This window comes from Anguilla anguilla, chromosome 11 (assembly GCF_013347855.1).
Source record: "Anguilla anguilla isolate fAngAng1 chromosome 11, fAngAng1.pri, whole genome shotgun sequence".
In the NCBI taxonomy this organism is placed as follows: Eukaryota; Metazoa; Chordata; class Actinopteri; order Anguilliformes; family Anguillidae; genus Anguilla; species Anguilla anguilla.
In genome coordinates, this window is record NC_049211.1 from 14,878,264 (window position 1) to 14,900,851 (window position 22,588).

Consider the following 22,588-nt stretch of genomic DNA (forward strand, 5'->3'; position numbering starts at 1 on the left):
CATGCTGGACCAAGGTCCGGGACAGTATATTGTGGCAGTGGGTGAGGGCCCAGAGGGTAGTGGAGATTGGGGGGTTGAGGGGGGAGGGTCCAGGCTAATTTTGTATAAGGGTCACCAGCTGTCCTCCAATGTTGTCCTAAATGTCAGAGTGCCGGTTCATGTTTCTGACACCCTCTCCCTCCACCTTTCCCAGCATGCAGCTCAGAGAGATTTCACAAAGACAGTCTGCATCGCCTAGTTTTCTCATGAAACATACAGGCTTTAAAAAGTCAGTGATAGCATGTCAAGTTCACACAGTTTAACAGCCATTTAAAAGCATCTGTGGATGTTATTAGCATATTATCGTATATATTACTTAAATGATGTCACCAGTGAATGCTGGTTAAATACACAGACTGGGAGCAGGAGGGAGGCTAACTGCAAACATGCTCAGTGCACAAGTCAATCAACTGAAATCCAAAGTATATTTGCAGCTAAAACATCACTTAAGTCCAGCAGAGAGACCAACATCAGCATCAGATGAAATAGAACAGTCACCTGACTCCGTAAGCAAATGATGAATGATACTGAGATTATCTTTGTGAATACACCATCTCAACTACTGGTAACCTCTAAGATCACTGAGTCTTCTACTGTACCAGTCTACTTCCAAGGCCATCACATGCATACATTTGCACAGGTGGATTCTTACATGCTTCTACATGTGCATATGCACATGCCCACAAACACAGAGACACAGAAACACACACACACACACACACAGGAAAGCATGGCCATCAGTGCAGCTGCTTTAGCTCTGACAGTGGTTCAGATTAATATGAGGGGATGAAAAAGGATTAGTGTTTGCCGATCGATTACCCGTGGCGTGTAATAATTAAAACAAGTCAGGCTGGGAGGGTCCAAGTGACGGATGCCAAGGGTCCGGTCCTCTGCATTTCGCACTCAGCAGTATTGAACACTGACGTCCAGTGGCAAAGATGAACCTGCCACTGAACTGGGATCAGCATTCCACCCCAGTGAGCCCTTTGAGGTTCTGCCCTCCTTTACCAAACAGTTTGCACAGAAGGTCTAAAGCCTGAGTATCAAATGTGAAATGGTGAAGTATACATGGGCTACATAACCCTGCCATTCCATAACCAGGGTGTCCTACCCCTGGTGTAAAGACCCTGGTCTACCCCTCCTCACACACACGGAATATGAATTGCTCTCTGCGGAGCATCATTTTAGTTGCCTGGTGAGAGATTGTCTTAGCAGCTGCACAAAGAAGGAACTCTCCCACAACTGATCCCGACAGTCAGTTTTCTCATTCAAAAGAATAAATAATCTATTTAGTCCATGTTATAAAAACATCACTGTGCTGAACACCCTATTTTGGACTTTAAATAAATATGATAAATATTTGAGGGTGCTTCTTCCTGACCAGTCCTCTCATTGAGGGTCCTGTTTCTTTGGCTATGACTTCATCCCTGTTAACCAGTCCACCTAAATGCCTTTTTCATTGTTTTCAGCCAGTGTGGAGTGAGAAAAGGCCCCTCTCCCAGTTCTAAAAATAAATTTGAGTTTATTAAAGTGAAATTAAGGCATATGTTTGTGTGTGTGTGTGTATGTGTGTGCACATGTGCGTGCTTGTGTATGTGTGCATAGGTGGACACTCCTCTTCTCCTAAGTGTAATCTCTTGATTTGTTGGATTGACCCTACTTAATTCAATGGAACAGAAATGCTGTGACAGCAACGCTGAATGGATTTTCAATGCACTGCACCTGCTCAAATAAGTTAAGGATAACCTCTTTCCTACTGGAGACATGGCAAGGAGAGAAAGGTGGGGGTTAAAACACTGGCTGTCTGGATTACACACACAAACACATATACACTCTCTCTCTCTCTCTCTCTCTCACACACACACACACACACAGATGCAGACACACACAAAGACAAATACATGAATCCACACAAGCACACACATTTACACAGAAGAGCACACAAAAAGTGCCCAGGTAGCCTCCTTAACAGGCTTTGCAGGGTTGCTGGATGAGAAAAGGCTATACTGACAGATAAATGATTGCTTCTCAGAGACCTGTCACTCTCCGGAGTCTGGAAAAGGTCAATGCTGAATCCAACACACTGGTCAGGAGGGGAACGGCAGGGCGGAAAGCCACACAGATGCAAGAAGCCCAGGGGAGGCGCTGGTGACTGTGTTCTTGTTCATGTCCATGACTGTGCGGATGAGGCAGGCAACACAACCACAACAGGAACGACATCAGATTCATCAGCTTCTGACCCCAACACTCTAACTTCCACCCTATGCTGTTCCTCAGTTGGAACCATGCGTATGGGTGGGGGTGTAGTAATACTGGGAGTGAGATTGTAATTATTCTGCCATATACTATTCTTTTATTCATCTGTACCAGTAAGCAATACTCCTTCATCGACACATAGCTAAAGAACAAGTTTAAAAATTCTGTGAGCTTTGTTATTAGCTTAAATTTGCTTTTTTTACATATGCCTTTAACTGAGATAAATTTTGACAATATGTTTCTGTGTAACCACTAGATTATGCTGTGTTAGATATTAGAATATTAGAAATTAGAAATGAAAGTACATCATTGTTTATCTTGCCTGAGAATGCAACATTAATTGGAAAGGACTAAAAAAGGGCTTTTTTGGTACATGGATCATCTCACAGAGTATAGCCTCAGTGCAGAGTTTCCAGAGGGGAGTGCGTCCTCTAGTGGTCAAAATATGAAGCAGGAAAACTGGCACGCCAACAACAAAAAATATAGTGAAAGGGTCACTGAAAATGTTAAATCTGACAATATACGATTCATTTTGTATGTTCATGACCGAGTGAATATGTTGAATAAAAAATGGCAAACAAACCATCATGTTATTAAACATATTGGTGATATCTTGCATTGGTTAAACGTAGGTGCAATCCTCAAGTCGTTGCAGCAAGCAATAATTTTAATACATGGCATCTCCCCACATCAATGAAATGTACAGAAAGGCGATGGCTTGTAATAAAATCTGCCTCGTTTTCAACATTTCATTTTACAACCCAGTAACAGCCCTAGGATACAATAAGTAAAGTGGCAGTGTCATCTTCAGCAGGTATAAATCCTTTGTGATCACTCCTCATGAACATGTGGTCTCTTGCTAAGAGGCCTATTGCAGTTGTGTATCTCTCCCTTCCCCACTGTCATGTTGACTCGTTTTTCACCCACTGATAATACTTCCTTTTTTCCTGAATGCCAAATACCATGTCAAAAAAGGGCAGCTTCAGACAGAGCCACTAAATACCAACCGCCAGCTACACCAAAATCCTAACATTTCTTTTCAAAGAAGCCTATTACAGGAGGCTCCCAAATCACTCCGAAATGTAATTCAGGAAATGCAGTAGAGTTAATAATGTACATCTTTAGTTATTTAGATAGTCTTGTACAGCATTACATTACAGGCATTTAGCAGATGCTCTTATCCAGAGCAACTTACACAACTATTCACTTATACAGCTGGATATACATTGAAGCAATGCAGGTTAAGTTCCTTGTTCAAGGATACAATGGCAGTGTCCTAACGGGGAATCGAACCTATGACCTTTAGGTTACAAGACCAACTCCTTACCCGTCATACTACACCCTATCACTCTACCACTTAACATGTAAAAAAACTGCAAGGTCCCCAAAATTCCTTTTGTGTGATGGAATTCTGCATTTGTGGCTCCTCCCCTGCCACCTCACATCTCTGTAATGAGCCGCTCTCTATTGATGCACCCTCTGCTCAGTCTGCTGGCTGCATTGGTATTCAAGAAAAATGGTATTCTGAATCAGCATTCCTCTTGTTTCATTATCAATCGGTTCAGCGACACCAGCAGCAGTGACCTTTCTGTTCCACCTACACCTTGCCTTTATGACAAGACCGTCAAGGAAGAGGTGGCCCACACTGTGGCATGTTTTACATACATAGCCCATGGCTATTTTTTACTTCCTCTTCTTTTTCAGTGTGATAGCTGCTAACCACTGCAGGGAGGGAGGAGTACATTTGAGCGGGGTAGGGGGGATTTCTCGCAATATTAAAAATAGAGCAGTATAATGCAGCTGTCCGTTTCCCTCTCTCTGCCTCTTCAACCTTTATAAGGTGAAAGGGGGACTGGAAGTCTAATGTGAAGAAAGAAGAAAGGGGGTGGGGGAGAGCCAGCTCATTAATTCTGCTGCCACCCTAGTCCCCAGAAAGACTCTATTACCCAGTAAGACTGACCTAACTGCTGAGAACAGCCTTTCCCATGCACATTGATTTCTATTCATCGCCTTCCGCTCAGCACAGATCTAAATCTAATCTAAATATCATAATGCAACGTTAATGAATGCTAACTCAACAGGATGTCCCTTTTTGATTAATGAAGATGTTAGTGTATTTTTCTACAATAAACCATGAGTCTCTCTGCTTAGGCTTTCCATAACTAGTTGTGGGACATTAATCAAGCATCAAACTGTGAAAAACGACTTGCTGTACAAGCAGATGAGGTTTCCTTTGGTGAAAGGATTATTCAAAAATGCAAGGCTGAATATGGAGCCAATTATTTGCACCTTCATAACAAATTTAATTAATCCTTATCTCACAATATGTGTAATGCAATTGAAAACACAATAATACAAATATGAAAAGTATACAGTCTACCCTATATATGGTATGGTTAAGAGCAAAAAAACACACAACATAGCAATATAAACAAAATATTAAATTGCAGTACCATGAGAAGTTTGCCTTAAATAAACGTGCAAATAATGCAAAAATAAAAATAAAAACTAAGAACAAAAATAATTTCACTGAATAGTAGCAAAAAACTGTGTAATTATTTATAGCAACTGTTGGCATCTATGAATACTGTTATTAAAAATTTGGAAATTGTGTTCCCTACATTTTCTATTAAAATGCTATTATTTTTTAAATGCTATTATAAGAGTCAAGGTTGGAATCACAGACCTGAAAGTCTTAAAGGGCAGTACTTTGGCAGCAGAGTGGCAGTGCCCCCTAGTGGATTCAAAAGAAGAGTATATTCCTGTAGATGAGGTGTGCAGATTCACAGCACCGTGACAGCACAGTTGAATGAAATGCCCTACATGATGTCAAAGTTCATCAACTTAATATTGAGATAATTATAATTAAGTGCCAAATTGATGCTATTCCTCCTATACCTAAGTTCCTGTCACCAATTATTTTTTACTTTTACTCTGTAGATAATGAGATAAGACATTGGGATTTCTACATTAATAATTAACAGATTCTTTAAAAATTGTGAGTTTCAGTAGGAAAACTGACCAGAGTTATACGTCGTATTAGTACCAACTGGACAACTTCACTGCAACAGAACTAAACTCATTTACTTAAAAAAAGGCCATGTAGGTTCCATGGCATGACCATGAAAGCACCTTCACCACAAAACCGCTTGATGTTATTTGCATTCTGAGGTGATTCCTCCCAAAAGTCTCACACCAATTATAGCCTTAACACAAGGGGGATCCAAGTTAAAACATGCTATGAAGCCATTGGAGTAAACTGCTTGTAAGAGCAAAAGGGCCATATTTGTTTCTTTCTTACCAGGATGCTAAAGCAAAAGGAAACGCAAGTGCAGATTTTACTTATGTATCTATTCATTCATTTAAAGGTGTTTTGGGGGTCCATTTTAGTATTTGAATGCATGAAACACATCTTTAAATGCAGCTTGTTTGGAGTGGCACAGAGTTTAAGAACACAACACACAAACAGTTGTTTACTGTACGCGCAATAAATAAATAAAATCATAGCTATGCAGAGGTTGCTATTTCCATCTCTGCTTTTTTAGCATTTGAGCTTTGTAGATGTAATGATATTTGGGGACAGCATTAATTGCAATACCACAGCACTTTATAAGGAAAAAGGTTGCATGTGCTGGGGAGCCATCCACAGAGATACATAGCACATAATCACAATATTGCATTAAAAGCTTTTATCAAAAAATAAATAATCATAATATACATAGCCTATTTGTCCTAGAACGTATCTTTAGTATTGTATTCGTATATCAGCAAACATGCTAGATTGGCCAGGGAATATGAACAACACATTCAAATGCAGATTACGCTTCCGTTACTTCAGCTAATTAATTCTTGTTCTCTCACATATCAATCATACAATTAGGCTAATTGCAAAAATGCAGTTCCACAATTACAGTGCTCATGGCTTGTTTGTCCTGTAGTGTTGGAAATAGCAACTGGAGAGTGCCGCATGGGAGTGCACAGGCTTTAACAGAGTTCCTTGAATATATGAAAGTTTCAGAGCAGTGACTCATTAGGTACTATTAGCAATTTACTAGTCAGAAAAAAGGGGGTGCAGAGGGAGCGTTGTAAAGACTACAAATAAAACAAGACCAGGTCAAAACCTAGTATATGGCTGGACCTAACACACGTGATCCGGCCGACTAATGATGTAACTTCATTACTCGGCTGACCAATGGTGTAACTTCATCACTCAGTCAGTCACTCATAGGCATTCGCGTTTGTAGGGCTGGCCCTGCTGTTGCAGTCCAGCCAAAAACAAGATGTATATGCATGGCAGAACCTCCTACTGAGGTCATAGACCACCAACCTGCAAAAACCCCACATTAAAGACCCTGCAATCACTTGGTTTTCATTTGCAGGGCTTGAACTACATGGCCATGATTCCTTACATTTTGGCAATAATGCTCTTTTAAAAGAAATGTCCAACATGGCCTTCTGTGTCCTGTATTATGATCTGTATTCTCCTAAGACCCAGAAATTCATGTATGTCCCCTGTCAGGGACATTAGTGTCTGCTGTTAATCTCAAGAGCCATACATTGAGATGGCAGGTATGCCATCATGCCAAGTTACAGCTTGGTGGAGTGGCATGCCCCATACCTATACATATATATATATTCCACCCCTGCGGTGGAAACGCACTGAGTTCCTCAAAAGGTTCCTAGTTCCTGGGGAAAGTTGCTGCGGTGGAAACGCAGCTTATTATGGTTTCCGCCACCCGTAACGTTGTGGTTAGCTACCTAGCTAGCGAGAATTACAGCTGCCAGACCGGGGTTTCCCCTCGAATGTCTCTTTCCAGATAAACTTTAAATGACTGTATTCTCTTCAGATGGTAAGATGAAAAAAACACGGGGCTAAGTTACATTAAACATTTTTGCAAACGTTTGGGTAGCATTGCTTTGGAATAGAGCTCGTTTAATTTGTGTGAGCTCAATATTGTTTGTTGTAACCTGGCCTAATTTTGATATCAGTACTATTAACGACATGCATACATTTTGCAATGTTTTATGTTTTAACCATTAAAGTTTTATTTAATTGTTTATAGACAGTGCTGTGCATGTGTGACTAACCTGGCATTTTTTCTACGTTGAAAACATAGCCTGTGTTTTTGTTGAGATGTTTCTACTATAGGCTATGCTACAAGGGACAATATTGTTTTGTTTCTGTATATTCGAAAATGTTTTCACATCATGCTTCTGCCATGCAGCCTTCTTCAAAAATAATTAAAATACTTCAACCTTTTTTTTCTGTCGGGTCTCAAAGAGGATAGTGCGTGGTGCCCCTTCCTCTGCGCGCCAAAGTGGCGCTGTCTGTCAGCGTTTGCAGATATATTTCCAGTCATCTTGGCCAGCCTCGCGCGCTCTGTTCCTTGTGGGTGGCGCTGCTATCGACCTGAAGGAAAGGGTCCATGGAAGAAGTCATTGAAGTAAGATATTCAAATACTTTTACAAAATAATCTATATTTATTTCACGTTTAATTGGCTAACAACATGTAAATACTTAGTAATATCGATAAGCAGCTGTTTAGAGTAGGATTCGGCTTAATAGAGATCAGTTAGGTATGGATAAACGTTCGATAGCTAGCTATTTAACGTTAGCTACCGGTGCTGCTCCGTATGTATTATTAGAGAGTGAAGGTAAAAAACTGAACCAGGGCGCGCGTTCCCCCATCAAATTCACTCCCGAGCACAATGACAGCACTGTGTAAGAAGTCCAGTTAGACGAGGCTAAACTCTACCTATTGCTAATAACATTATCACAAACGAAAGCGATCTGAAACCATTCAGTGTGACAAATATGCAATGATAGAGGAAATTAGGAAGGGGGCAAATACTTTTTCATGGCACTGTAATTCCCTAGCAAACTTCATTCATTTGGATTGGATCAAGCGGCCAAAACCAGACTTCGTTTTTGAAGCTCATTTCCTGGTCTTGTTCTTCCTGGTTGCTCACTAGCGCCACTACGGTTGGCTCCAGTATAGGTGTTTTCATATCCGGTTTCCATGTAAGTCTACGGTACAAATGCGGTCAAAATACAAAGTCAATCATTTTTTCTCATGAGAACAAATAGTCATAATATGTGTATTTTATTCGTCGTATGACTGTCCCTGGGTCGATTTCATGATTTATTGTGTCATTTGGGCACTGTTATAATATTTGTTGTGGACCATTGAGGTACAGTACACTTCCTGATTACTGCGGAGGACTAAGCTACATTATGGGCTACAGTCTATGGTCACTGGGGTGGGAGGTGGCGTCTCTTGGCCTTGACTCCGACTACGGTCCACCTGTGCGAAGTCAGAAAATGCAGGCATCCAATTTTGTCGTGGTTTCATTATAGCGTGTGCTATTTACAGCTGCACTAGACGACCATAAAATAATCCTCCTCTGAAGTTTTTCGGTAGCCGAGTCATTTTTACTATTTCCTTTAGCCCACTTAACCAAATAATTAGTTGGCAGAAAGCGTAATCAGCTAACGCTTATTTGCTATATGTGGTAGTCCAGTGGCCTATGCTAAAACAGTTCGCAACTTCGGCTACCAAGCCATTTGACTAGCTAGCTAACCCTAACCGGCAAATATTCCATCTGTCAAACGTGTTTGACGGCTTGTCAGTCGTGTACATTTCGTAAATGTCTACCTGGGCCATGCTGCACGAATGTGACAAAGCTAGAAGCTAGCAAGAAAATAATAATAATTAGAAATTCTATGTACATTATTTTTGTCTTTATGCAACAGTTGGAAAACTTGCTCTTCAAAGTGCGTTGTCATATTTACACGCCTGTAGATCAGTTATTAAAATACTTGGTAGATTTGTTAATCACCGCTGACAGTGTTAATTTTTATTCGGTAAAAAGTGACTTGCGAACGATCGGTCAGCTAGCGTCACCCAGCAAGTGAACACCACAAACGGCGATGGAGTAGTAGCAGTTAATGGCTCATTAACTGACTGTGGCGAAAACCTACGACGATAACTTGCTTGGTTAACAGCAGGTCTACCAGACAGTTATATGAAAATTAGCCTAGTCAAATCACCAGTAGTCTACACATCTCTGATTGATTGACCATCAGTGCAGTCGATGTTCTTCCCCTGTAGTTCATATTGTAGTTCCCCTGTAGTTCATATAGCATAAAATGCCTGTAATGTAATGTAATATTGCTAATACGTGAGCTAACCACGGATAGCCTACCTAGCTCACTGGCAAGCTGATATGCTAGCTAAGCATTTTCGCTTTGCCGAGAAACATAAATTGAAGATAGCTGAACATAATTGTATTATTATTAATGTCATACATATAACGTGATTACATGACACAGTACAGTCACGGATGGAAATTAAACTCCGTAAACATTTGATCGTATATTTCAAAACATAACGGCAGACAGTCAGCTAGCCTCAAGTTCGTTCTGCAATCGTTCATTCAGGTTGATGGGCTTTTCCGCACCGGACTGTCAATCACTGTGTCAAAATCACAGAACCGCTTAACTCTATGGTTTTGGCTCCAAATCGACAACATGGCCGCGCCCGCCATTGAGCTTCAAAACGTGTTTTAGAGACCCACGGAGAGTCAATGGGTGACGTCACAGTAGCTTTGTCCATATTTTTTACAGTCTCTGGATTGGATGGTTGCAATTACAGCCCCAAAAGACTGCTTCCGTTTTAGTCCTAGATTATGCCAGTTAACTTATTTAGATGCTTAGTCAGTCATATTTATAGTGTGCTCATAAGACATTCTTTGGATTAATGCATTGCCATCTCAGACTAAAGCTGATAACTACTGTTTTGTTTAGCATGCTTCGAATGCAGCAGTGCTGTTTACAAGTGCTTCACCAATCTAAATTTCTTTGACTTTAACAGAATAAGACAATGGAGACACCTGCGGCAACTGAAAGAATGTAAGAAGCATTCCTGGTTCTGGTGTTAGGCGAGTATATACATACTCACTGGGACCCTGTTATAGATAACCAGTTGTGTTCTTGTGCTCTATATGCTTGCCTATCCTGTAGTAAGTAATAAATGTGGTATGAAGCAGTAGTGTTTTAATGAATCAAATGATCTGATTTTTATTTTTTAAAGGTATAACGACTAGGTTTTTGGTCAGTGTGTAATCATACATTTTAGTTAAATATTTTAATATTGCCATAGAATTTAACTAGTGATATTAATATTCATTATGGTTTTATTAATAGATAATACATAGGTTTATGTCCCTTTTATGTTTGACAAATCTATTATCTGTAGAATACATCCTGTTATGCCCTTTCACAATCTTAATTCATAGTGTTTATTTGCTCTGATTGTCATTGTTATGAACAAAAAATTGTTGAATATTTTGAATGTCTGTGAAGAACCTTCAGGATCTTCACCATAGGTTGGGGGATTATTTTGTTTCTGACTAGTTTCATTTTAGACTTGTTCAACAGAGCTAAAATTCCGGGAAGTCAAAAAACACTATTACTACTTAAACTGGTACTAGTCCTTTGTGCATACACTTGTCCTACCCTCATTTTCAGCACATTAATCAGTCTGTGGACTTCCGTACATGAAATAGGCTAGATTGAAGTCTGCACTGCCCAATTTTCCTGTTAGAGAGATGATAAAGTGTGATTAGACATTGAGATATTGTGTTTCTGTGCAACAGAGAAAATAGCCCGCCATATAACTGAAAATGAAAATGTATGAAAAGCACTGCCCTAGATACGTTAGAAGGTGCTGTGCCACAAGAGACGTAATGATTCTTGGTGTGAATGTCCTTTGGGTTTTGTTTACACCGTTAATGAAAAGCATAAGAAGAAAGATGCACAGCTGCAGAATCTGGAACACTCTGTATTTAGTTATCCATCCGTCTCTGAGCACCTTTGCACATTTCCATTCTCTGTTGCAGGAAGCTCTAACTTTCTCTTACATTGACCGGTGTTTAAGAGGTGAAATTGCTTCAGATTTACGTAACAATAATTTGGAATATTAACGATGTAGTGCATCTAGGGATTCGTCCAAAGTAGTTACAGTCGGATATTCTCATTAATATCCTAATAATATATCGCCGTGTAATTTAAAAATACCATCAAGCAATTTCTTAGTGTTTCAATAGTCAGCTTGTTATAGGCGCGGTTGCAGCGGGTAAACTCCTATTGGCCCATATGCTGTAGCGCCATGGGGGGGCTGCTCTCATTGGCTTTGAGAGCTCCTCTGCTTTGAATTTGTAAAATGAGTGGTGGCGCTGCCACGGTACTGTTCGTGTGTTCGTTAGAATGAATGGGCCGCAAAAAGGAAGGAAATTATTGCTGTAAATTTTTAATTAAAAAAAGAAGACAACATGACAGAAATAAAGACATATGCCGTGTCGTCGTCGTCGTGTAAGTACCCAGTTGTAGCCTGTACAGTTTATTTGAATAATTACATTGATTTTGGAACCGTAGAAATGATGGAATTATGGCTGTTACATTGAACGTTGAAAACGTGGTCATCTTGAACATGTGCGCACAGGTTTCTTTTTTATACACGCGTGAAAACATTTCAGTTCGGTCGCTCGTTTCTCAGTTACACTACAGCTACGTATACTGGCTTCCTGTTGTGTAAAAATACGGAATCTTGTAGGATGTAGCTAATCCTGTTGAAACTAAGCATGGTTTCATGACAATCATGTTTGGCGTGACACTGGACCCTGTGGAACATCGTAAATCGCCTGCACTTTCTTAGAATATTAATATGTTTACATTTCTGGTCGTTGTTGGTTTACAGCTACGTCGCTAAATGTGTTCGTATAGTTCTTCTAGACAAACATTATCATCGTAAACATCGTTTTTACCGGGATGATCATAATAATGTCCGTAATAATGTGTCTGCTGTATCATTCATGCCATACAGTATTGTTGCTAGCTAGCTGATTAGCTAGCTAACTTCGTTCTATCACGTTGAATAGGTTTTGCTGCGTCCATGACAGCATCTTTTGAGGGTGTGTCTTGGCTACACAAATTGATGGAGAACAATATATACATTTCACGTTTAAATTTCAATTGTCAAATTACATCGATGGTGTAGGCTATTAGTTTTCATGTATTATCGGCCTCTAGCATATTTGGACATGCTATCATATCATCGGTAGCTGCTGTTTAGTTACAATTGTGCTTTCGTGTCGAATGAGGACGGCACCGATTGGCTTGGCAGTGTCGGAGCTATCAACACAAAAAAAAATTCCGTGCATTTTCTTTTTGTCTCAAATTATATTACAAACTTGCTGAGTGCAGTCAGCTGCCCGTGGGAATCTCTAGCCGCGCCACAATGATTTTCCGTCAAATACCTACACCTGCACCGCGCATCCAGACATTGTAGGCTACAAGATGTTTTCCCACTTGTTCGCTCGTTTCTTTCGTTGTTCTGGCGCATTAACACACATGAAAGCTATTGGTTTCCCCGTTTTCTACAGGACTGCGGTGGGTGTTACATCGTGTATCGAACAGGATGATGCAAGAACACACTGTCGTCCTATTTCTAAGGAACTGTAAGCATTCCCTGTGAACGCCTTTCCATATTTCAGACTGATGCTAAACGTTTTAGTGATTTTATTTAGCGGAAGAAACTGTCAAAAAACGTGCATATCTTTAAGACAGCATAACACCGATGAACTAATACGGAATATCAGTTGTACAGGAAATTGATTAATATGTGTTTTAAATAAGAAAGATGATTTGCTGTGGTATTTTAAGGATTTAAAAAAATGTCGTTCGACAGAACACATGAGTTATCTCTACGTTTAGTAAGAATACCTTGTAATTGAACAAAAAAACTCAAATATATTGAAACGACTTTAAAAGCACAAACACGTTTTTAAAATGTTCTACAGTAAGGTGTTGTCGGTCTACAGTAGGAACAATTAGAGGAGTTATTATAAGACACACTGGCGGTGTATTATGTTTCAGCACATTTGATGACTGTTCCATTCTTGATGGCTTGACTTTGTGCTGGGTGTGGGTGCTGGACAGTTGTTCCTTGCTGCTAATGTGTGGAATCTATGCTGCTTTACACTTTATCTCTGCATCTCCAATGGGAACAAAATTCTCAGAGGCCACTTAAAGGGATTTACTTTTCCTTGTTACACATGCATAATTTATGGTGATTCTTGTCACTGTTTGATTCTACTTTAAATGTCTAAACTACTGGACTCATAAGCTCTTGAGACCATGTAAACCATGTTAAAAAAAAAATGCATGCTGTTGATTGAGAGAGGCCCCGATGAAGAGGAGAGGCTGTGGAAAACCACTGGCAAAATACTGAATATAATATGGGAATCAAGTATAACCTGGGAACAACTCACCAGCACTGTCCCATCCCCTAATCTGTGTAATACTACCCACAATGACACAGTGGCATCTTTTGTTTAAAGGATAAGATAATATTACATACAGCACCCTTTTATAAGAATCTCCATCCTGTGCCCAATTTCACTAAGTACTGTCAGTAACCGAAAACTCCCAAGAGGACTTGCAGTGAATGCAACAGGGGTTGACTTTTAGGGCTGGAGAAGTCCTGGTTTTTATCCTACCTAATATCTGTATTTAGTCTTCAGTTAGGCATCTGAAAACAACACGGCTACTACGTCACATCCTATTAATGTTTCCAGCTTGTCTGCTCACTGTGGAATGACAGGGCTCAGGTGTACCTACAGTACAAAAGTTTTACTACTGGCATTGGCTGCTCTGAAGCCAGAAGAATGCTTGCTCATACCTGTGCAGTATTTATAAATGCCTAACTATTCTTGCGGGAAGTGTTTTGTTTATTTGTGACATACTCTAATACGCTGTGTTGTGTTATATTGAAGGAAACTATGAGTTGAGATTAAGTGGGTGGGTGGGTGGGTGGTTGCATGGGCATGTGCGCGTTTGACATATCTTTCCCTGAAGTGACAGCGGCTTTTATTTCCTGTGTGCCTCTGTGTGCTTGGCTTGACTGCATTAATCTGAGATGCTTTAAAATATAAACTGTTTCTGTGCTTGTTCTTTTATGACGTTCTGCAAGGGTGAAGCCACGTTTTTTCACACATCCGTTTTGTAGGAGGACTCAGTGACTCAGCATTCCTCTGTCTGGCAGGAAGTGCTGCCTTAGCAGCCACACTTGAGTTATATAGAGCTTGTGAGGTTTTTCTTTAAGAGCATTATCTTGATGGTCATGTGCTGTAGCTATGTATTACAGGAAGCCATCTCACACAGCTGAATATGCTAACGGATGGGGGGGGGGGGGTAGGGGGGTTTTTATATATGTATTCAATGAGACACCCTATGTATCGCTTGTGATCTCAAATGAAATTGTGGAAAAACAAAAGCCAGCCATACCAGACAGTTTTCCAGTATGAATGTGGAACAGCTTCTCTGTGTTCATAGACTGAGATTCTGCTCTAACTCACATATAACCTGTAATGCAGATTGCATTTATAGCTTATCCGCTATTTTATGGTTAAAAATAGACCTAATTCACTGGGTCTATAATCTGTCCTGCATTAAATAGACAAGCAATACATGAGAAAACAGGAAGGAGAGGCCATTGTTTAAAACAGATTGTTCAAAGTATGCCTAGCTGAGAGTTGCAGTTAGTCATGCAGTATATTTTTCTTCATTATTTTGACCCACAACCTGTATATAGCTTCTGAATTGGTACTGTGATGCAGAATTCATTTCTAGCAGTGTCCAAGCCTAGGACTACATTGGAGGGATCACAGATGTAAGCTAGTACATTGCCTGCACACAGACCCTCACACATGTGCACACACACACACACAAAGGGGCACAAATTGGCTTCTCCTCAACATGACCGTTTTCACCCCAGCCAAACCTTCGGGGGAAAATCTGGCATGATGTCTGATTCCCGGGCCTGTTTCTTCCGGCTGACTTCACCTGCAATACACCATCTAATAGGAGGAGGCAGCGAACCGTGGGCTCAAGAATTAGGCCAGTATGTTTATGTGTACGCTGGAGGGGGGCAGCGCCTAGTGTGTGCTTGTTGACGGAAACTCATCAATCATACTGTACCATAATGCACGCCCTTAATCCAAGCCTGCATCGGACCAACCACACCCCCCAGGCTGTGCAGCACAGAACTGCATATGAGCATCAATGCACTATGCAATACTAATTTAACCCTCCTGCTGTCTTCATATTTTGCATGCACCCCATGTCCACAGGGTCAACAATGACCTACCTTCATCAGAACTCTGTAATAATGCCTCTTTATTGAATTTAAACCCAAAATTAATTTTTTTCAGGTAAAAACAACATGTCAGTAATTCGGCAAATAACTGTTTTCCTTAATCACAGTCCAGAGTGACTGTATTTCTTCTGTCTGTACCACTTTTCTCCTCTGTAAAACTCAGGATAATGTCATTTTTGACCCCGAGGTCAATAGGAGAATGATTTAAAAAGTTTTTTTTGCCTGTTGACCGTTTTATCATGTGCTTTGATGACCTACTTCTGCACAAAATAATAGGCCTGCCATATGCTCCCGTGTACCTCTTTTCCAGAACAGTCATGGAAAAAAGCAGCTTAAACCTGTCACAGGCTTGGCACAATTTGAAATACCGGTGTGCCCTTTAAACCTGTACAGACCTTTCCGAATCACTCAAAGGAGTCCCCGCTCTCCCTTTTTTGTGTGCGGAACTGCAGTGGCTCACGCAGCAGCTGGGACCAGGAGTGAGGGACACCCTCCACTGTAGAACAGAATGAACAGTCCTGCCATTTTCATAACTCCATGCAAAGCTGTGTGTGTGCTAAGTATATTTATCCGGTCAGATCCTCTATATTCATTACCATTTGCTTACAGTGAAACAATGATCAAATCGTTTCACTAGACTACAGTGCAATGGCTTTGTTTCAGAGGAAATAAGAAAGGATACTTGAGGAAACAGAATGAATAAGAACAGATGACAGAAGAACATGGAGAAAGATGAGGATTAATGTTATGAATTTCTGTACTGGTACTACATTTATGATAAAGAATGTAGGCCTGCGGTAGCACGGTGAAACGTGCTGAATTACTGTAGTTTAGAGAATTTGCAAATCTCAGTGCTCACCCATCCTTAAAGTGAACAATTGCTTTAGTCTAGCATAGGCCAGCTGCTCATACAATGGACAGGCAGATAAACTCCCGGGAGGAACTTCACATTTCTTAGTGTTTTAAAGATTACGTTCTCCTGCTGTCTCCATTATGGATCTGAATTGTGGCACACCTGTATGACACACTTCTCCAGGGGAAGGAGGTGCTTGATTGCAGATAAGAGAAGTGGCTAAGGTCAGTCATTTTGATTGTACTTACATTCCTTAACGTCAACCAGATCATGTGAGCTGGCCAAAGTCTGGGAATATAAAAGCAGAAACAGATTACAGTGTTATATGTTGGCATATACACTGTTATTGAATGTACATGAGCATTTATTGGCCTGGCATGGCCTTTCTCTTGTCTAATTAATACCACGTTCCAGAGCATGAAGGAGCACTGACTACAAAGGATCATATCAAGCGAAAAACATGGATTATTAAAGTCTAAGAAAGAACAAGTGCTTCTGATTTGGTATGTAATAACTGTTAAAGCTGCTGAATACATATATTCTGTCAGTCAGCATTTGGTTTGCTTTTTATTGCATTTGCAGTAGCTACAGCATGTCAATGTGCAGTACATTACTTTTTTCTAGGACTTACGTAGGCTATGGTTTAAGAAGGAAGTTAATCTGTATCTCACTATCACCTCATCTTCTAATCGAGTGTTTTTAGTTTCGCAGTATGAGAAACAATTTCTGTCGGCAAAGGAGTCTGCAAAACTCAGAGAAGCAGAAAAAACAACACTATGTTGGTCCTGTAAATATTCTGGTTGAGAGGCATTTATTCAAGAAGTTGGCTTTTGGCAACCTACTCATGTAAGATGTTACCAGTCACCTGGCTGTTGAATAAAAAAGAAATGTTGAAGTACGCAGTGTTCGTGATAGATGTATTATGAAGGTATAGCCTACTTATCAGGGTCCAAAGTGTAGCTATAGCTTATATGAAATATCACACAGCTGCACTCCGTTACAGTGTCAGGCTTGTCTGAAGCCTGCTTCTTAATATCTTCATAAGCAAGTATATCTATATTGTCATTTTAGTTTTGCCTACTTTTTATTTTGAATTTGCATTTATAGGCCTGAGGTTTAGATCTAGGTCTGAGTCTAAAGGAGCATCAGCAGATATTTAACATGAAGCACCTTTAGCCATAAAGTAAGACATTCAGGAGAGAAATAAAGAACATATTGAAGAATTTTACAGGATTTAAGTGTCAATCTGTAGTGTTACCATGGCGCTACCATAAAAATGTCTGCAAAACAATGGGATACAAATAAACCCACATACAAGTGAACAGCTTTAAATACAGCCATACAGTACATAAAGTAACAAAGCTATTTAAAAACACGAGAGTGAGGCTGATGAGAAATTTCCTTTTGCTGAATTTTTTTAATGGCATGCCAATCCAAGCACCTTTGTACTCAAATTGAACTTAGAGAGAAAGCGAGACTGAACAGGTGGACTGAGGGAGGGTAACTGTGACAGACACACTATCTCAGTGCTGAGGCCAGGAGGTCCAGCACAGACATGAACGCTGCAGCAGACTCCAGCTCCCCTGAGTGCCAGAGGGGCTGATGCAGCCCTGCCTCTCTGTCCCTCTGTCCAGTACTGTGGAATGACTGTTCACATTTACAGTATAACATCTATCGGTCGGTTGCCTCTGCATAGGAGACAACACCCTGCCTTCATACTGCCCCCACCCCTTTTGGCTTTTGCTGTCCTTTAATGATGAACTCCAGAAAGCGGACCTAAACATGGGTTTGATGCATCTCCATTTTGAAAGACCCTAGTTCCTGCCATACTGGTGGTAAGAGTCCAACTCCATTGCACAGTTAGTGCTTTGTGCAGCCGACCTGACCAGTCATGGAAAAGTGGAGAACTTGATTGTGTGTGTGTGTGTGTGTGTGCATGTACATGTGTGCATATGTGTGTGTCAGTATACGTGTAAGAGGAGGTGCTTTTCATTTTTGTACTGTAAATTCACATCTGTGGTCTTTCCCTTCCTCCCCTCCATTCCTGTCTTTCAGAAAATCAGGTCACATTCTCTCCCACTGACCCACATGCACTGTAAATGACACAGTTCCCCATCACTGTCACGGGGGCTTCCATCAGCTTCGCAGTGCAGGCCAGGGAGGCACTGTCTCCTTGTTCAGCATAAGCACTTTTTCTTTTTCTTGTTTTGGATTTAATTCCCCAAAAACTCAATTTGCTGCACTTAATTAAAACAAACAAGTAAAAGTCATTTTTTGAAAGAATAGCATCTTTGTGTTGTGTGTGTTTTCTTGATTAATGGTGCATACCAAGTGTTAATGAGGTCACATATGTACTCAATGTACAATGCAGACAGCAGACTGTCAGCCCCCACCCCCACATCCCGCTTTGACAAGCAACAAGATCAGACAGAAATGATTAAATTAAACCCAGCCTTAATTCTAAGGCAGAGCTAGTGCAGCTTCTGCTGGGCACACGTCTTCGCACAGCAGGGCTTGTCATTAAATATTTAAGCAGATAAAGAGATGTCCTCCTCCCTCCAAATAAAGAGCGGAGGGAGGCCGTTAGCTCACCCATTTGACTCTGTTCACTGGGGAAGCCTCTTAGTGTCTCTAACTCGTTATGTTGTGATCTCTCTCTCTGTCTGTTGCTCTCTCTCTCTCTCTCTCTCTCTCTATGGATTTTACTGTAATCAGTGTAAACAGGCCAAGTGCAAATTGTAATTTATTCCTTAGGGGGTTCACAGTGGCCTTGATCAACAATAATCAATAATGCATTAACGGTGACAAGTTCAATACTTCATTTCTTGTCAACTGCTGGGAGATTGTTTGTCTTGATTCTCTTTAAAATTCAAACATGCTTTATTTGCATGACATGAGTGAGTTGGTGTTGGAAAAGCATGTAAAGTATATGACAAGTGAAATTAAAACTCCCTGCCAAGAAACACACACACCCACACAGAGTAATCTCTGTCTCCCATCCACCCGGATACACATACAGTGCCCTATGTTGATGATGGAATTTGAACTAAAAATGTAAGAACCATCTTTTTAACTATTAAGGACCTGCAAGATACAAATGTATTGCAAACCCAAGACATTATTTAACCTACACCCTCTCTTTTACTGGCAGACGAAGACATACTGAACTGCCACCACAATTTCATTAGCCTCTCGCCCAGTACTTTTACTTGGTTCTGGAAAATTGTTTTATATTGATTCATTTGTGCCGTGAACTTTGTCGGTAGTATTGATTTTGTCGCAAGCTTCCCCTTTTGTCCACTAGAGGTCACCTGTTCCCCATTCTTTGTGTTCCATGTTTGTTTTGAGTTAATTGCTTGTAATTATTAGATTATAGGTTCTTGTTATTCTGCACATGTCTGTTCGGTTAGGTGAATCTGTGAGTCTTTGTGTGAACTTCCCCAGTTCAGTGTCAGCACTTGTGTTTTACATCGCAACATAAGTTTTTTTTTTTTTTTACATTACAACATAAGTTTCTGTAAATACTTGAAAATGAAAACATGTTACAATATACAAAATAAATAATTTCCTTTTTTATTAAATAATTGAATGCAATTCACTTAACTGATGGTTATCAGTTGGTATAAGCACACATATCATATAATGAAATATTAATCATGAAAAAATTGTTTTAAGCAGGCATACTCAAACTTTTGACTTGCAAGTGTATCATAATATAGCCCAGTGCAGTGCAAGTGATATTTTAGAATCGGGCCAAATTATACAATTTTGTCTGATCACTTCAACAGTGAAAACTAGAATTATGAAGGCTTGTGTGTGCATGTGTAGCATGCAAAGCGAAGTGGTGCAAAAGCATGTGAACTAAGCGTTACACTGACTATTGTGGTACTCAGAATGTTTTCCTAAGGTTGGCAGGTCTGCCTCTGGCAGGATGCGGTGAACACACAGCCTGTTCTCTGGACAGTCAGAATGATAGTCAGTCATTTTGTGGTGATCTGTTCAGTGGCAGGCCTGTGGTCACTGTATACTGTTAAAGAGCACCTTTGTTTCTGTTCACTTGGTAAGATGAAAAAACACTGGACCAAGTTACTTGAAAGAATTTAGGAAGCACTGGATAGCAGCATTGCTTTGGAATACAGCATGTTTCATTTGTGTTAGCTAAGGTAGGCAATATTGTGTATTGTAACTTGGCATAATTTTGATATTAGTACTTTTAATGGCAGGCCTAGATTTTGTAAGTGTTCATGACTTATAGTGTTTTGTACTGTATGTGTGGCATACAAAAAAACATGGCATTTTTGTTCGTTGAAAACATGTTTTTCTTCAGACATGCTATTATTAGGCTTCTGGGTTTTTGCTAATAATCAGCCATGGTGCTGCACCACTGCAGAATTTAGAGTGTCGCAGTAACATTAATCCCCCAAAATTGAATACATTTAAATCACTGACACTGACAGCACTCAATGAACCTGTCTTTCCTGCAGTGAATGTAACACCTACCATTGAGGGATGGCAGGTGCAGAAAGGTCAGCTCCTTTCTTTTACTTCCCCTGCACCTTGGAACCTTTGAGAATGATGGGAAAAAAGATCTGCATTTGGTTTGCACCAAAGTGCGTAGTGCAAATTAACTTGTGCGCAGAGCAAGTGGCTGGGGGATTTACTGTGATTCATCAGTGCCCAGGTATTTCTGGAGACATTTTTATAAACACCCATTTCCCAGAAGGTCTGCAGATCTTCAATGGAGGCTGGTGCATGGTGTAATAGCATCAGAGAGGCGCCTGGCACGTGTTGATCTGTTAAATAGTGGGGAGTGTTCCTTTTGCTCTCAGGTAGAAATGGTAGTTAATCTGCTTACAAGATGTAAGCAGTTTAAAGGGGTCTGGTCTTACACAGAACTGCTTTATAAAAGTCACTTGCGAGTAGACTATTCACATGCAGAGGCGGTTCAAGACTTGAAGGGTTTATGAGAACCTGGTGTGCTGGGGAAGCAAACTGTGTTGGTGATGGGGGGGGGGGCATGTATTTGCTTTAAGGTGCATGAGGTGTCTAGAATGGTAAATTCCTCTTTTTTTTCAATTCTATCTTTTTTATTTTGTTTTATTTTTATTTGTGAAGTGTATGTATTGGCCTTGCTGCACTGATTTGTTGTAATGTAGTAGTGTCAAAGGTCTCTCTCTCTCTCTGTCTCTCTCTCTCTCTCGTTTGTTGTGACATAAAAGGAGAAATGATTAATTTACCATCTCTGAGCCATCCAGGAAAAACCCTGCATGAAAACGCGTTGAAACATTTTCTATCCAAACATTATTTAAAGTATTCAGCATGACTAATCCAAACTGACCTTAGAGTCAGCATGGAAACAGTGTATAGCCTATGTCCTCCCCATTTCCTTTTCCTCTCCCTCTCTCTCTCTCTCTCTCTCTCTTGGCATTGAAGCTGTAGCAAAAACAAATCTTACAAATTGTTATTCCATCTCAGTTCTAAACTGTGTAAACAGCCTACCAACCTGCTCACCATGTAGGCAATGCTTCCATCTTATAGCGTACTGCTATAGCCCCTCCAGCTTACACAGATTCTTTTGGCAGATGTGTGCGGATGAGGGTGTGCATCAGTGGCAAAGATCATATTACACAATAAGCCAATGATGTACTGTGCTCTGTGATGGAAAAAACAGGTTGATTTGGATTATTACATGGTATTTTCAGCCAATGTCTGACATTTGGAGGGTGTGTTGGATCTGCTGAAAGCAGTTTCAGTTTCATTATGACTGCTTTTCCATCTCCAAGAAGTTGCTGCCAGCTCACCCTGTTAAGAAAGCTGCTAGGGGCGTAACATCTGGAATAAAGCGACGTGAGTATAGGGGAGATGTGAGCTAGTCAGCACTGTGTGCAGGCTATTGGGATGGTCAGGGGAGGGAGTGCAGCTCATTTGACTAACTGAATCAGTCCTGGAGCTATATATATGTATACGCTACATGACCAAAATTGTGAACACACCAAACATCATGCCCATATGTGCTTGTTGACCATCTCCTAAAACCATGGGCATTAATATGAATTTGGTCCCTCAATTTCCAGCTATAACAGCCTCCAAACTTTTGCGAATGTTTTCCACTAGATTTTGGAACATGGTGGCAGGGATTCAATTCCACAAGAGCATTGGTGAGCCTGGAAAAATCCTGCATGCAAACATGGTGTTCATATGTTTTTAATCAAAACATCATTTT

At 40.4% G+C, this 22,588-nt stretch overlaps 1 protein-coding gene and 1 long non-coding RNA gene across 3 annotated transcripts in view; both read left to right on the top strand.

The window, feature by feature from the left end:
- The first annotated feature begins 7,068 nt into the window (after window positions 1-7,068).
- On the top strand, window positions 7,069-10,323 carry LOC118207184. Its single transcript, XR_004761327.1, has 3 exons — window positions 7,069-7,145; window positions 7,577-7,739; window positions 10,170-10,323. It is a non-coding gene; the product is annotated as an uncharacterized LOC118207184 (long non-coding RNA).
- Window positions 10,324-11,525: 1,202 nt separating this feature from the next.
- The window catches only part of slco4a1 (solute carrier organic anion transporter family, member 4A1), a 34,853-nt gene continuing 23,790 nt past the window's right edge, over window positions 11,526-22,588 (top strand). The window contains exons 1-2 of one of the 2 annotated variants that reach the window (XM_035383062.1): window positions 11,526-11,668; window positions 12,739-12,813. The gene's annotated coding sequence lies outside the window, so the exon portion shown is untranslated. The remainder of the gene's footprint in view (window positions 11,669-12,738; window positions 12,814-22,588) is intronic. The other variant, XM_035383061.1, reaches the window with a different exon arrangement.